This window comes from Saccostrea echinata, unplaced genomic scaffold, assembly GCF_033153115.1.
Source record: "Saccostrea echinata isolate AGI-Se365-2 ecotype Australia unplaced genomic scaffold, CSIRO_AGI_Sech_v1 ptg000001l, whole genome shotgun sequence".
NCBI lineage: Eukaryota > Metazoa > Mollusca > Bivalvia > Ostreida > Ostreidae > Saccostrea > Saccostrea echinata.
The window spans coordinates 47,217,834-47,230,147 of NW_026889750.1; the positions used below are offsets into that span (position 1 = coordinate 47,217,834).

Consider the following 12,314-nt stretch of genomic DNA (forward strand, 5'->3'; position numbering starts at 1 on the left):
AGTCATATCTCCTACTGTGATTTCTGCCTTTATAATTTCTAAGAAAGATTTTGATTAGGTTAAACCGATTTTTCTTTATTTAGGCAAAAAAAAAAAACCCAATTAATTGTATTATCTTTTTTTTTTCTTTTTCCATAATTTAGGTGGAAAATGTACACTAGTATTTTTGCTTTCAATCAAACGATATATGAGTGTAGAATATTAATTTGAGAAAGAAATAGTGAAGTAAATGTGAAGTGAAATGATACAGTTTGTAAAATATCAAACCGCTCCTCTCTCTCTCTCTCTCTCTCTCTCTCTCTCTCTGTGATGGAATCACTCCAAAAGGCTTTTTTTTTCAAAATAAAGGAACCTCTAATAAATGGCAGGACTAAACCTTCTCTCTTATTGTGTAATTGTCACATTTTTACTAACTACGATGTAATACAAAAGAGAATTTAGAACACTTTTAATCAAAAAATAAATTTAATTTACATTTCATGAATTAATAACCAATCTCTTCACTGGAACCAATGAAGCTCTGGATGTTTCTTTAAGAAAGGAGTCAATATAGAACTCAACTCTTTGAAATGAGGAGACTTAATCTTGACATGCAATTTATAATACATATGATTCCGTTCATTATCAGGATCCAGGTAAGTGTGGTACCACAAGTCTGGTTGTTTCTTGCTTAGTATCACTGAATAACATGGAGAAAAATGAGAACCTTAGGTTGACAAAGATATGTACATTCAAAGAAGGTATCATGCAGGTAAAAAGGAATAAAGTAATATAAAAGTTGCCATTTTAATTAGAAATATAGCGAGTCAATAATATCCTTTTGTAATGAAGTAATATTTGCTCGATAGAGGATAGCTCAAACCAGAAAAAGTCAAATACTAGTATGTGATTGTCTTTCATAGGCTTGATAGGATTAATGGCATGATGTCACATTAAAACGGGAGAAATATGTAGTGTAAGGCTCACTAGTTTTCCTAACTAGAATACGTCCAGTCGCAAACATGATGTACAATTCAAAGGAAGTATTTAGAAAAAACATCCAACTGAAAGTTTGACAAATTAGGTAACAGTATTTTTATTAGGCGGAAAAAGCTTACCCCGGCCAGTCCTTCTATTGAGTCACTAAAAGGTAAAAAAAAAAAGTCTTCAACGCATATTAAGTCTGCAACAGGGTTGGCAAAAAAACGGGAAATGCTCATATTTCCCAGAACAGTGAGAAATATTGCTAATTCCCGGGAATTACTGGTATTTCCCGGGAAAATACTGGGAAATAAGAAATAGCTACATATATACCTACATAATTATTAATTTTAATCATATTTTGGGGGTAAAGGCATTTAGAACACCTTATTGGCTAAGAAATCTACCTGTTATCACTGTCTCTGATTTAAAAATTTCTAGTTTCTTAGTAATTCATTCTAAATAATCATAACACAGTATATCATTATACCAGTCATGAGTGTCATCTGTTTCATGCTTGAGTCAGATGTAGTCTATAAAGGTCCATGAAATGAACCCAAAGATCCCATTTGGGTGTATTTATGTAATTTAAGAAGGATATAAGAAAATCGTTAAATGTCCAGTGAGGTAGAAATATCAAACCTGAGAAGAAGCCTTTCAGTTCTACTCAAGGTCATTATCTATAAAACTAGACCTCAAAACTGTTCAGAGCAATTTGTTAAAACAAAATGATTAATTGTAATAGCTACAATGTTTATAGAAGGATTAAAACAAGTTTATTTTGTTCTTGGGATTATAATTTGAAATTAACTTAATAATTTTACAAAACTGAAAAAAAGCTTGAATTAGAAAAACTTCAGTTTTGTTCTTAAAATACAGTCAGGGAAACATGTATGCTACAAAATGCATATGGGTAGGGGACCTGGAAAAGTGATACACTCTCAACATATTTAAATGCAGCTTGAGACATATTCACTATTATACAATTATGGACTCTTTCGATGGTGAATACGGTTTGTTATTCACCAGAAATATATCAATATTGACCGAGGCGAAGCCGGAAAATCCCTGGTATTATACCCGGAAAATCCTGGTCTGCAATGGTCAAAGTGAAACATTCCATCATGTATTGTTTCAGGATTTGAATATCAATATCCCATTAAGAGTTACACAAGTGCACATTGTGTACCAAGGACAGTCCTTGACTTGCAACCAATTTAACATTTAATTAGGACAATGTCATTGTGAACGTTAGACTTGTACATAGGACTTAATCATGGTTTCTTCAGTATATAAAAATAGAGTTAGACAGCATCCAATTCTTGTGTCAGACGAAACATGTGCACAGGCTATTTCGGTGGAGTTAGGCTACTCAAACATAGTGTGAGTCATGCTTATATTTGTAGTTATTTAAAGCATTTTTCACTAGACTGTTACATGAAATACTTCTGGATTATCTGTTCCTCACTATTTATTTAACCCTTGACTAAACTTAAGCGCCTAATTCCGTCGATGTATAGTTTTGTTTACTAAATATAATATTTAACTCACGCACCTTTACAGATGTTGAAGTCACCCAACATGATAATTTCGCTGTCAGTGCGGAATTTATAGAGATCTTCTTCCCAGTGGTCGACAAAAGACATTTGGTTGGGAGGACAATAGCAAACTCCAATATAATATGTACAGTTTTTGTTAAATAGAGTTCAAACCATAGTGACTCCAAATTGTCGTCGTCTATGTCATTTTTTCTGGCAAAATTAGTTTGCATATTGATATACTATAGTATGCCCTTGTTAATCTTGAAAAAGATTTGTTCCTACATATTTCCTTGTAGTATTTCCTGAGGTTGATATTAAAAAGATGAAACCCTCCGTATTGATCGGGCCTTTAATTATGGTCTTTCATCGTAAGTTTATTTAAAACACATGTAAACTATAAGAGAGTAATGAAACTATTAAAAACGTTGTTGTAAATAACCATTATTAGAACATTTGAAGGACATTAGAATAAAATTAATATTCATTACGAATGTGTAAAATAAAAGACAGGAGATTTTTAAAGATTTGATATAATCCAATAAAACGTAGTATAATTAATAAAATTTCCTCCAATTGAAAGGTAATATCAGGCCATTTCATGAGAAAACTTTTATATTTCCAATTCATGTAAACAATAAATAATGAGTCAAAAAATATTTATAATGATCTTTAATGGTAAAGTTGATATAAACAACATCGATTATAGCTATAGCTAATACTAGTAAGAAGTAAATACATTTATTACATTCTGAACAGTGAAATACTGAATAAAAGTGATATCTGTCACAGTGTGAAATAATATTGCAGTAATATTCTGTCACAGTATGAAAGAATATTAGAAGTGCGGCAAAACTCTTGATTTTCCTTCCCTTCATGATGATTGTTGTAAAAAATACTACATAGCCTGTTATACGATAGAGAGGGAGTAAATAAACCATCATGACAGGGACTAAAACTGCCAACGTTTCTCCAAATATGGCGTTGAAATTATTGTACACAATGTTATCAATCTCACAGCTGCTCAACTATGTTGTCACAGCCTATAACAATGTGTTACGAAAAGACAGAGGAAAAGAGAAAATCAAAGAATATGTAATAAACAAAAAATTCAATATTCTGTAGTTGAATATGGAATTTATTTCACTCGTAAGACATGATTTTTTTTTATATCTTCACGAGTGCAAAGCAAGAGTGAAAATAAAAAAAAAACATGTCCAACTCGTGAAATAAATTCCATATCCAACTAAAGTACATTGAATATCCTATATGTACACGTCAATCGAAAACATTTTTTGATTAACTTAATATAAATATCCGTTTCCTTTTCAATAATTTACAATTGATACTTAGTATATAAAGTAATCCATTTCTTAGACAAAGCATTCATATCATTGAATAAAAAATACATTCAAATGAATGATGGAGCGTGGAAAAAAGTAACATTTCTAAAGAATTTAGGAATCTCTTCTATTTGACACTTTTAGCAACACGAATGAAACCTGAACCTAACAAATATAATTCTTTCACAGAGGACAGTTTGTATTGGAATACGATGTGAATCGAAGTTAAAAAATATCACTATGGAAACATTAACAAAACTCTTCTTACATACACATATTGCCAATAAATGCATAATTTATTTTACAGCAACATCAGACAACTCATGTGTTTCTCTGATTCATTGTGCTTTGTACATATCTATTATCTTTGGACAAAATCTGTTGTATTAGATACGAGAAGAAAGCAACGACAGCCGCCACAAAAGCCCACTGTAATGCAGTTTTCCAGGAAAAATCTCTTTCTGGGGGAGGAGGAGGAGGAACTGGTGTCGGTTGTGGGGGTGGAGGGTCGGGTTCCTCAAATACAACTTTCTCCATAGTGACTGCCTTAAAACGCGGGTTACACAGCTGAAATGATGCAAAAGAACTCTAGAAGCTTCAAAAGGCATTGTAATAAAACAAAAATAATATCAAATAAGATTAACTTTAAAAAGCACTTACGCTTAACGTCAAAGCACCATACATTTATACACTAGTTTTTTATTAAATACATACTAGTATGCATTCAAATGTGATTATGTAAACACAACTAAATTAAAGACTAGGTGTATCAACTTTTTTATATAAAAATTTACTTCAAAATAGAAGAAAGGGAGTGTGGGAAAATAGAGGATCACGTTATACCTCAATTGTTTTGCAAAATTATCATTTTTTATATAAAGCGTTAATTCATAATTAAGTCATACAGTCATGTATTTTAAGTTATTAAGCGCAATAAACACTTATGTAAGCCTTTCACCACCACCAATCACCATCTCTCTGCTTCTACATCCAAATGCTTTTAAAGAGAGCTTCGCAATGTTCTGTAGCAATTATAATGGAGACAATGTGGTTTATTTGATTCGGGCAAATCAGTCACTGTAAGGATAGAGGCAAAAAACCAAAATATATTTCAATAGGATATTGCTCTACTCATCCCTTACCCCCCCCCCCCCCCCCCAAATCATCATCAACAAACACTAACTGTTGATTAAGTATTACACAGAACATGTTAAAAACATGTATATATTTTAGAAAATCAGTTCAACCTTCGTAAGTTTTAAGCATTTAAACACGTGTTTTAAAGTCTAAGACATCTGGATGTGTTTAAAAATTAAAAATGTTTGTTTATTATTGATTGCAATTTTGTGCTGATTTGTTAAATCTTATTTTTTACAGTGGTAAATGTGAAAAGTATCGATAATGTTTTATCAATTTATAATATTAATTTTCATTCATACGTTGATCTGATATATTCCATTGAATTCGAAATAAAACAAAAACACATCAATGTCTGACACAACTGCTTCGTATTTGGATATTTGACTAGAAAAGACTTTGTCAGATGGCAAACTAACAACTAACCTTTATGATAAACGTGATGACTTGAACTTCGTCAACTTCTCTTACTTATGTAGTAATATATCATTATCCCCTGCATATGGTGTTTATGTCTCATATTTGATTCGATAGTCAAGAATATTTCAACATACAAACATTTTCTTAAACGAGACAGGCTACTGGAAAAACAAGTTGACGATACAAGGATATCTACAATCTCGTTTGAAGTCACCATTTTGCAAATTCTATAGTCGACACAATGGCTTGTTTGTAGACACAAATCTGTCTTTAGGTGGAATATTAACTGACACCTTTCATACAAATTGTCACGTCATTTCTTTTCATACTGAACTGACTATGGATTTCTCAGTTTCCCCGATCATGACAAAAACACACGGCTGGTGTTATCAGTCAACAGAAGATGCTTATTCCTCCATGGCACATGATCCCACCTCTGACGTTTTGAAAGGTCTATTTCTGTTCTGTTCACAATTTGTATTTTTTCAATGGACTTTTGAGCATGATGACTGCTTGTTACATTTATATATCATTTAAGAATCTAAGTTGCACATTATGACATACCGTTATCATAAACTCCAGTATTCTGATGTCAGTCTCAATGTTTGGTGCGTCTCCGGGTTGATAATTTCTACACAGCAGCAGCTTGTCTGGAGTAATACCAATGCCTTCACAAATTTCAGTTTTCTTATCCTCTAGTTCCTGTTCAGACATACTACAATTGTCCACTTTTGTCATCACAGCAAACACAGGTATTTCTGGGGGGAAAAAACTATAAGGTTTTTTTAATGTCATCACACGTACTAATTCAAAACTTATAGATAGGATAAAACTTAGAATATATTAATTTAACTCATAGATTAAGTACACTTGCAGTTAAGCAGCATTTCTGTGCTATTAAATTGCAAAATAATCATTTTCTAACTTTAAAGATTTGAAGCAAATAGTCAGAGAAATTTTTCATTAAAAATGCTCATTACGGACAATCGAAGACTATAAAGGGCAATGACATCAAATTTGTGACAAATAATCCCAACCATTTGTTATCATCTCCTCTGATGGAATACATTGTACTGTCTACATAGTCAGTGCTTCCTTTCCTGTCTTTTGTTTAAATCTTAATTTTATTTCACATCAAATGTATAATTTTGTTATAGATAACATATTTATGAAAGTAAATTTGTCAGATACGACATGTTGCATCTAAAATAAACTTTCTAGGAATATAAATATTAATTAATGCTAGTAGGAGAGAAAAAATTGCATAATGATTTTTATCTGTTTAACATTTGGAACATTTATAGTTGTGTATTAATGTGAAAACGCTGATCAACAAAAGAATTATAAAAAAAATATATCTTTTTCTTTCAAAAAGATCAGCAAGAACTATGCTTTTACTTTGTACAATTATATATGTTCATTTATCATGCACGTTGTATTTGAGATTTTATCGGACCTTGGGTGTGCGTGGTAATAAATAAAATTGTTGTTAACTTTACTTTTCTTTTTTATATTTGCCTCCGTGTAAATTTCGTCAATAAGTGTCTGTGGAATACTTGGACTCTCTGCTGATATCACAACAATTAACATGTCCACGGCAAAGTTTTCCTTTTCGTTCCGATCCTTTAATTCTTTTCCTGCTTTAAGCTTTTTACTCACATCCAGTAGATCACAATTCTCCGGTAGTATCCCGTGTATGATTAGATTCATCAACATACTATTAACCGTGTCCTCGTCCTCATCAGATGTCGACAGTTGAGCGTCCAGTCCGATGATATCAATGAATGTAGGGAGGCACAGGAATTTATCTTCCTCATCTACGGGGTCCCAATAATCATCTCGACTGATCCTGTACAAATTATTTCTTATTCATATATCAATTTTAATCTAAAATGATTTCTTTGAAAAAAAAAAGAGTTTTTATTTAATTGCAAAAATTTGGTTGTCGACTTGCACAATGAATAGTCAATCTTAAATGCTAGTGTCTATATTATTTCTCTTCTTTTTAAGCTCATTGGTATTTATACCGTTCACGGTAGCTCAGTCGGTAGAGCGTTCGCTCCGTGATCGGGAGGTCGTGAGTTCGAATCTCGGCCGCGACTGACCTAAGTCGATAAAAAATGGGTAGCAACTGTTCCTTCGCCATGTGCTCGGCACCTTGAAGTGAAAGTTGCGGGCCTTCGAATGAGACCTTAAAAACCGAAGCCCCGTGTCACGGCTGGCGTTGGCACGATAAAGATCCCTCACTGCTCAATGGCCCTGAGTGCCGAGTAAAGGTCAAACTTTGAAGCCCTTCACCTGTATATGGTGACGTCTCTATATGAGTGAAAAATTCTCGGATGGGACGTCAAACAACATACAATCAATCAATCATTGGTATTTATCAGTAAATAGTTTATCAATCATTTTTTCTACTCCTTTCAGTGGCAGTTGTTCTTACAAATGATCATGGTGTCTATGTATCCAAAGTGATTCTATACGCAAAAGCATGTTCTGAGTACGTTCAATTTTTAAACCGAGGCATACGCAGGCTACTGACAAATAAGTTACCATTACAAGGATTTGTACATCCTCGTTCAAAGTCAGCTTTTCGCAAATTTTATTGTCGTTATAATGACCTTGTTGACCTATCGTTGTGTCGTATTTTGTCTGACATGTTTATTACTAATTGTTAGATCATTGTTTTTTATATATTAAATTTGACTACAGATTATTTTGTCTACCTGATCAATACGTAGGGCTTGGAACGGTTGACAGAGGATGTTCATATTTTAGGCACCTGATCCTACCGCTGGAATTTCCAGTGGTCCTGTTTTTGCTCTGTTTACGATTTTTAATCTTTATATGATTAATGAGACTGATCACTGTTTGTTATCTTCACTTTATACATTTACAACATAGCTGATTTACAATATACGAGGGTTGTTCGAAAAGTTCGTGGACGATGTCAACCTTTTTTATACTACTTCCAAGAAATATAAAATAAGCACAATATCATGTGTAAAAATATTTGTTTTGTTGATCTGTGAAATTTCACTCCATTCGATTTGATAGAAATTAATTTAATTCATTTTAAAGTCAACATGTTTTGTAACCACGGCGCACACTTAAAAGCAATGTAACGTCAAAAACATAGCGTCAAGAGTTTCTTAAAAATTCTATCCTTATACATTCACACAGTATAGTCCAATACCCACGTATTAAAAACCTTTTTCAATCACTTGACATTTATTTTTCTAACAATTGTTCTCGTTTTATAATTTCCTTTGTTAATGTTTAATTTCTTTTACCGCTTAACTGAGCTTTCACAAGATCAGCAACTCTGAAGCGCCTACGTCTTTCCATGACGTCCCAACTTTTAAAAGTTTTCGTTCAGATTTTTACAGTTAAACCGTTTCTTTACAGATTGTCCTCGTCCGATACAGAGTCTCTGTCACTCAAATACCGCCTCTACCATTTACACACACATGCACTACTCGCTTGTGGCATATTTTCTGAGTCCTCCAACATTTTTAGCGTTTATTCAGGATTTTCCCCGAGTATAACACAAAACTGCACCGTTATCTGCTGCTCCGTGAGGTTCTACCTCATCGTTTTTGTCTATCTTCTCAAATTGATTTCTTTTTACCGAAGCAAAATATTAAGCCAAAATTTGGAATAAGAATCGATGTAACAGTTCTTAATTTAACCGTCTAGGATTTTTTCGTTTTTGCTCCATTTTACAGAGAAGATGACTACAGACATTATTTAGTGTATTGTTTGTAAATTACTAAATTTTGACATGCGCCGCGATCCGATTTTTGCAGTTTTTAATTCTGGATAAGTTTTAAATAAATCATGATATTTTTGAAAAGTTCAATACAAATCATTTAAATTTATTGTTAAAATATTTCTACCAAATTTGGATGACATGACGTTAAATAAAAAAGATATGACAGAAGTCCACGAACTTTCCGAACAACCCTCGTACACCTACCTTCCACTCTGTTAGAGGTGCTGAGTGCGTTCTAGAAAAGGTAGATATTACAAACCTGGAAAACGTGGTTGTGATGTGCTTATTTCCACTGCCAATGTCGGCATAATAGTCGTATTTCCCCGTTAAAGCTGTTATGGCTGAATTTATGAATGATGATTTTCCTACTCCAAGTGATCCCACTAAGAGAACATTCTTTGGTTCAGAGCTCTCAGATTCTTTTTCAGTTGCTTCCAGAGTTTTTCTTTTTCACTTAATCTTCTTGTGGTCTCCTCTTGGTATCAAAAACGTAAGTAAAATTTGTATTATTTTCAGTTACTTTTTTAAATTGATTATAAACCGTATCATGTTTTTTTTTAATTAAACATACTTTTTTTTTTTTTTTTTTACTGTGTCTTTACAATTTCGAGCAGCTAAACACACAAAAAATACAATGTGCATTTAGGAAGACAGAAAATATTAATACATTGTATCTTAGTTTTTTCTTAAAATAACATAGCAAATTATAAAAGAAATGATAATTATAATAGAAATGATTAAATTATATACTGAGAGGAAAAAGAAACGCAGGTAAACTTTTTAGGTGAAATAAGGTTATATATTTCAGACGCATTTTCCAGTTATCCTATCTAACATTTAAAGTCGTCGTTAATAAAAATGTAACCAAAATCACATTTTTTAGCATTTCGATTATTTTAAGACAATAAGAAACCTGCTAAGAAATCAGAAGGTAATTAAAATTTTGAATATTTTCCATACATTACGAAGATTTGCAAAACAGATATTTGAGGAACGTATCGTCTGACCTTAATTCATGAGTTATTGAAACTCATATGACGGTACCCCCCAAAAGTGAAAAATGAAAATTCTCATTATCTCACACGTCTCCCTCGTGCATCTGTCACAGCCTTGATTCTCCTTTGTATGGAGTCCATCAGTGTGTTTATCCTTCTAATGGGGATATTATTCAACCCTTCCGAGAAGGCAGTCCTTAGTTGATTGAGACCAGCTTGGACATTTTAAACCCTATCGTCCACGTAGTCCCATAGACGTTTGATGCGAAAAAGATGGACTTGACAGAGACCAGTAAAGTGGATAAAGTGATTGTTTGAGAGATAACAAACAAACCCTGGCAGCATTGGGAGAGGGGTTAACATGCCCAAAAAAATAGGCAAACGACGCATGCATGCGCGAGTTAGAGGAACACTTACGTACAGTTGACGAGCTCACAAACCAAAATCGTGCTATTGATTTCCTTCAGTTTTGGGGTGAATGTACTGATTATGATGGCCTGCTGTATTAATAGCAGTTTTAGGGCAATGTGATGGTGATTATACAAGTGTGAGGATGAATAGCCCGATCTTGACGTGGCGCTGTTACGCGCAAACGTCATCGGCACGGTTGGTGAAAACCTTTCTACGCCCTCTCTGAGGACGGGTAAGACGTTCTATTGTGGAAAAATTCACAATAAACTGCACAGAAACATGTCGTTGCCTTTGTCCTTTCTTAGGAAATACAATAGCCAGACCCCATGGTATTCCGTCAACCGTACCTTGATTTCAAGAAATGCAAATAGACTGTTAATATCGAAAAACGATGTGTATAACTTAAGTGCAGCAAATGGTACTACGAGATGTGTTGAAAAACATGTCGTCATCGATATGCACGTGTTTTCGGCTTTTTACCACTTTCCTTATGTGACGTCATACATTTCACGGTTGAGTAGTTCTTAACACTGATTTTGATGCACAGTAACCAAGATATCCCTCGGGCCAATTTTCATAATTTTCGGTTATACAGTTTTAAAAAAATCGCATATTATGTTACCCTGCGTTTCTTTTTTTTTTTCAGTATATTTTCACAATCTTGCTCTTCTGTTTTTTGAAAACCTTTGATGTATTCTGCTTTTTTCAAATGATATTATGTCAGAATTTAGAAACTGAGCATATAGTTAAGAAATGAACTAACATTTGTTAAAATCCAACCTTTTGCTGTCCTTACAATGATAATACTCCTACTGATTAGTTTATAATGTCAACTTAAGAAACATAGCAAAATAATCGTAAAAGGACAAGCATTATTCTTTATATTTCTCCATAGGTAATTCGGGCCGCCGAATGACAATGAAGGTTTATTTATGTTTTGTCCCATTCTTTCTCCACCAAACATGTATTCAAAATGTTTTGAGATTATTTTTATTCAATACATCCTGCAGAATAATGAAAACAATGCAAAATCTAGAACTTTAACATATATTTATATAAAAATTAAACATCTTGTACAATTAATTTTGAATAAATCCAATCACCTACCCTTCTCTCATGCTTTAAACTGAATTAAACAAAGTAGCGTTGGGGTTTTTCTTTTTATAAAGAAATCTAAGATAATATTCTCAAAACATGACGAGACCTACCTTTGTTATGAATGTCTAGGTAACATACATGTATATTACCTATCAAGGGGAGTTAATTAAGAATAAATACATTTAGTAGTATATTTTAAAAATACTCTTCTCGAGAACTAAGTATTTGTAACAATATCGTCTATGTTTGTAAGGCTCATTATTGAATGAACTTTAATTCTACATCTTGAAGTCCAATTTATACTCACAACTCACTTTCCTAGTGTCGCCTGCGTGGCGCAGTGGTAAGAGCGTCTGCTCTAGAGACGCCAAGTAAGGAGTTGATCCTTACGTCGCGAGTTCGATTCCACTGCGGGACGTGGAAACCGATCATTCGGATGAGACCGTATAAACCGAATCCCGCGTCGCATGTTGGTGTTGGCACAAAAAAGATCCCTCACTGCTCAATGGCCCTGAGTGCCGAGTATAGGTATAAATTTGCAGCCCTCCACCGGCAAGTGGTGGCGTATCCATACGAGTGAAAAATTGTCGAGAGGGACGTTAAACAATAAACAAACACTTTCTGAGAAAAAAAAAACTCT

The 12,314-nt window shown here is 33.3% G+C and overlaps 1 pseudogene; it reads right to left on the reverse strand.

The window, feature by feature from the left end:
* Positions 1-3,719: 3,719 nt before the first annotated feature.
* LOC133197958 (uncharacterized) lies at positions 3,720-10,764 on the reverse strand (annotated as a pseudogene).
* Between the last annotated feature and the right edge of the window lie 1,550 nt (positions 10,765-12,314).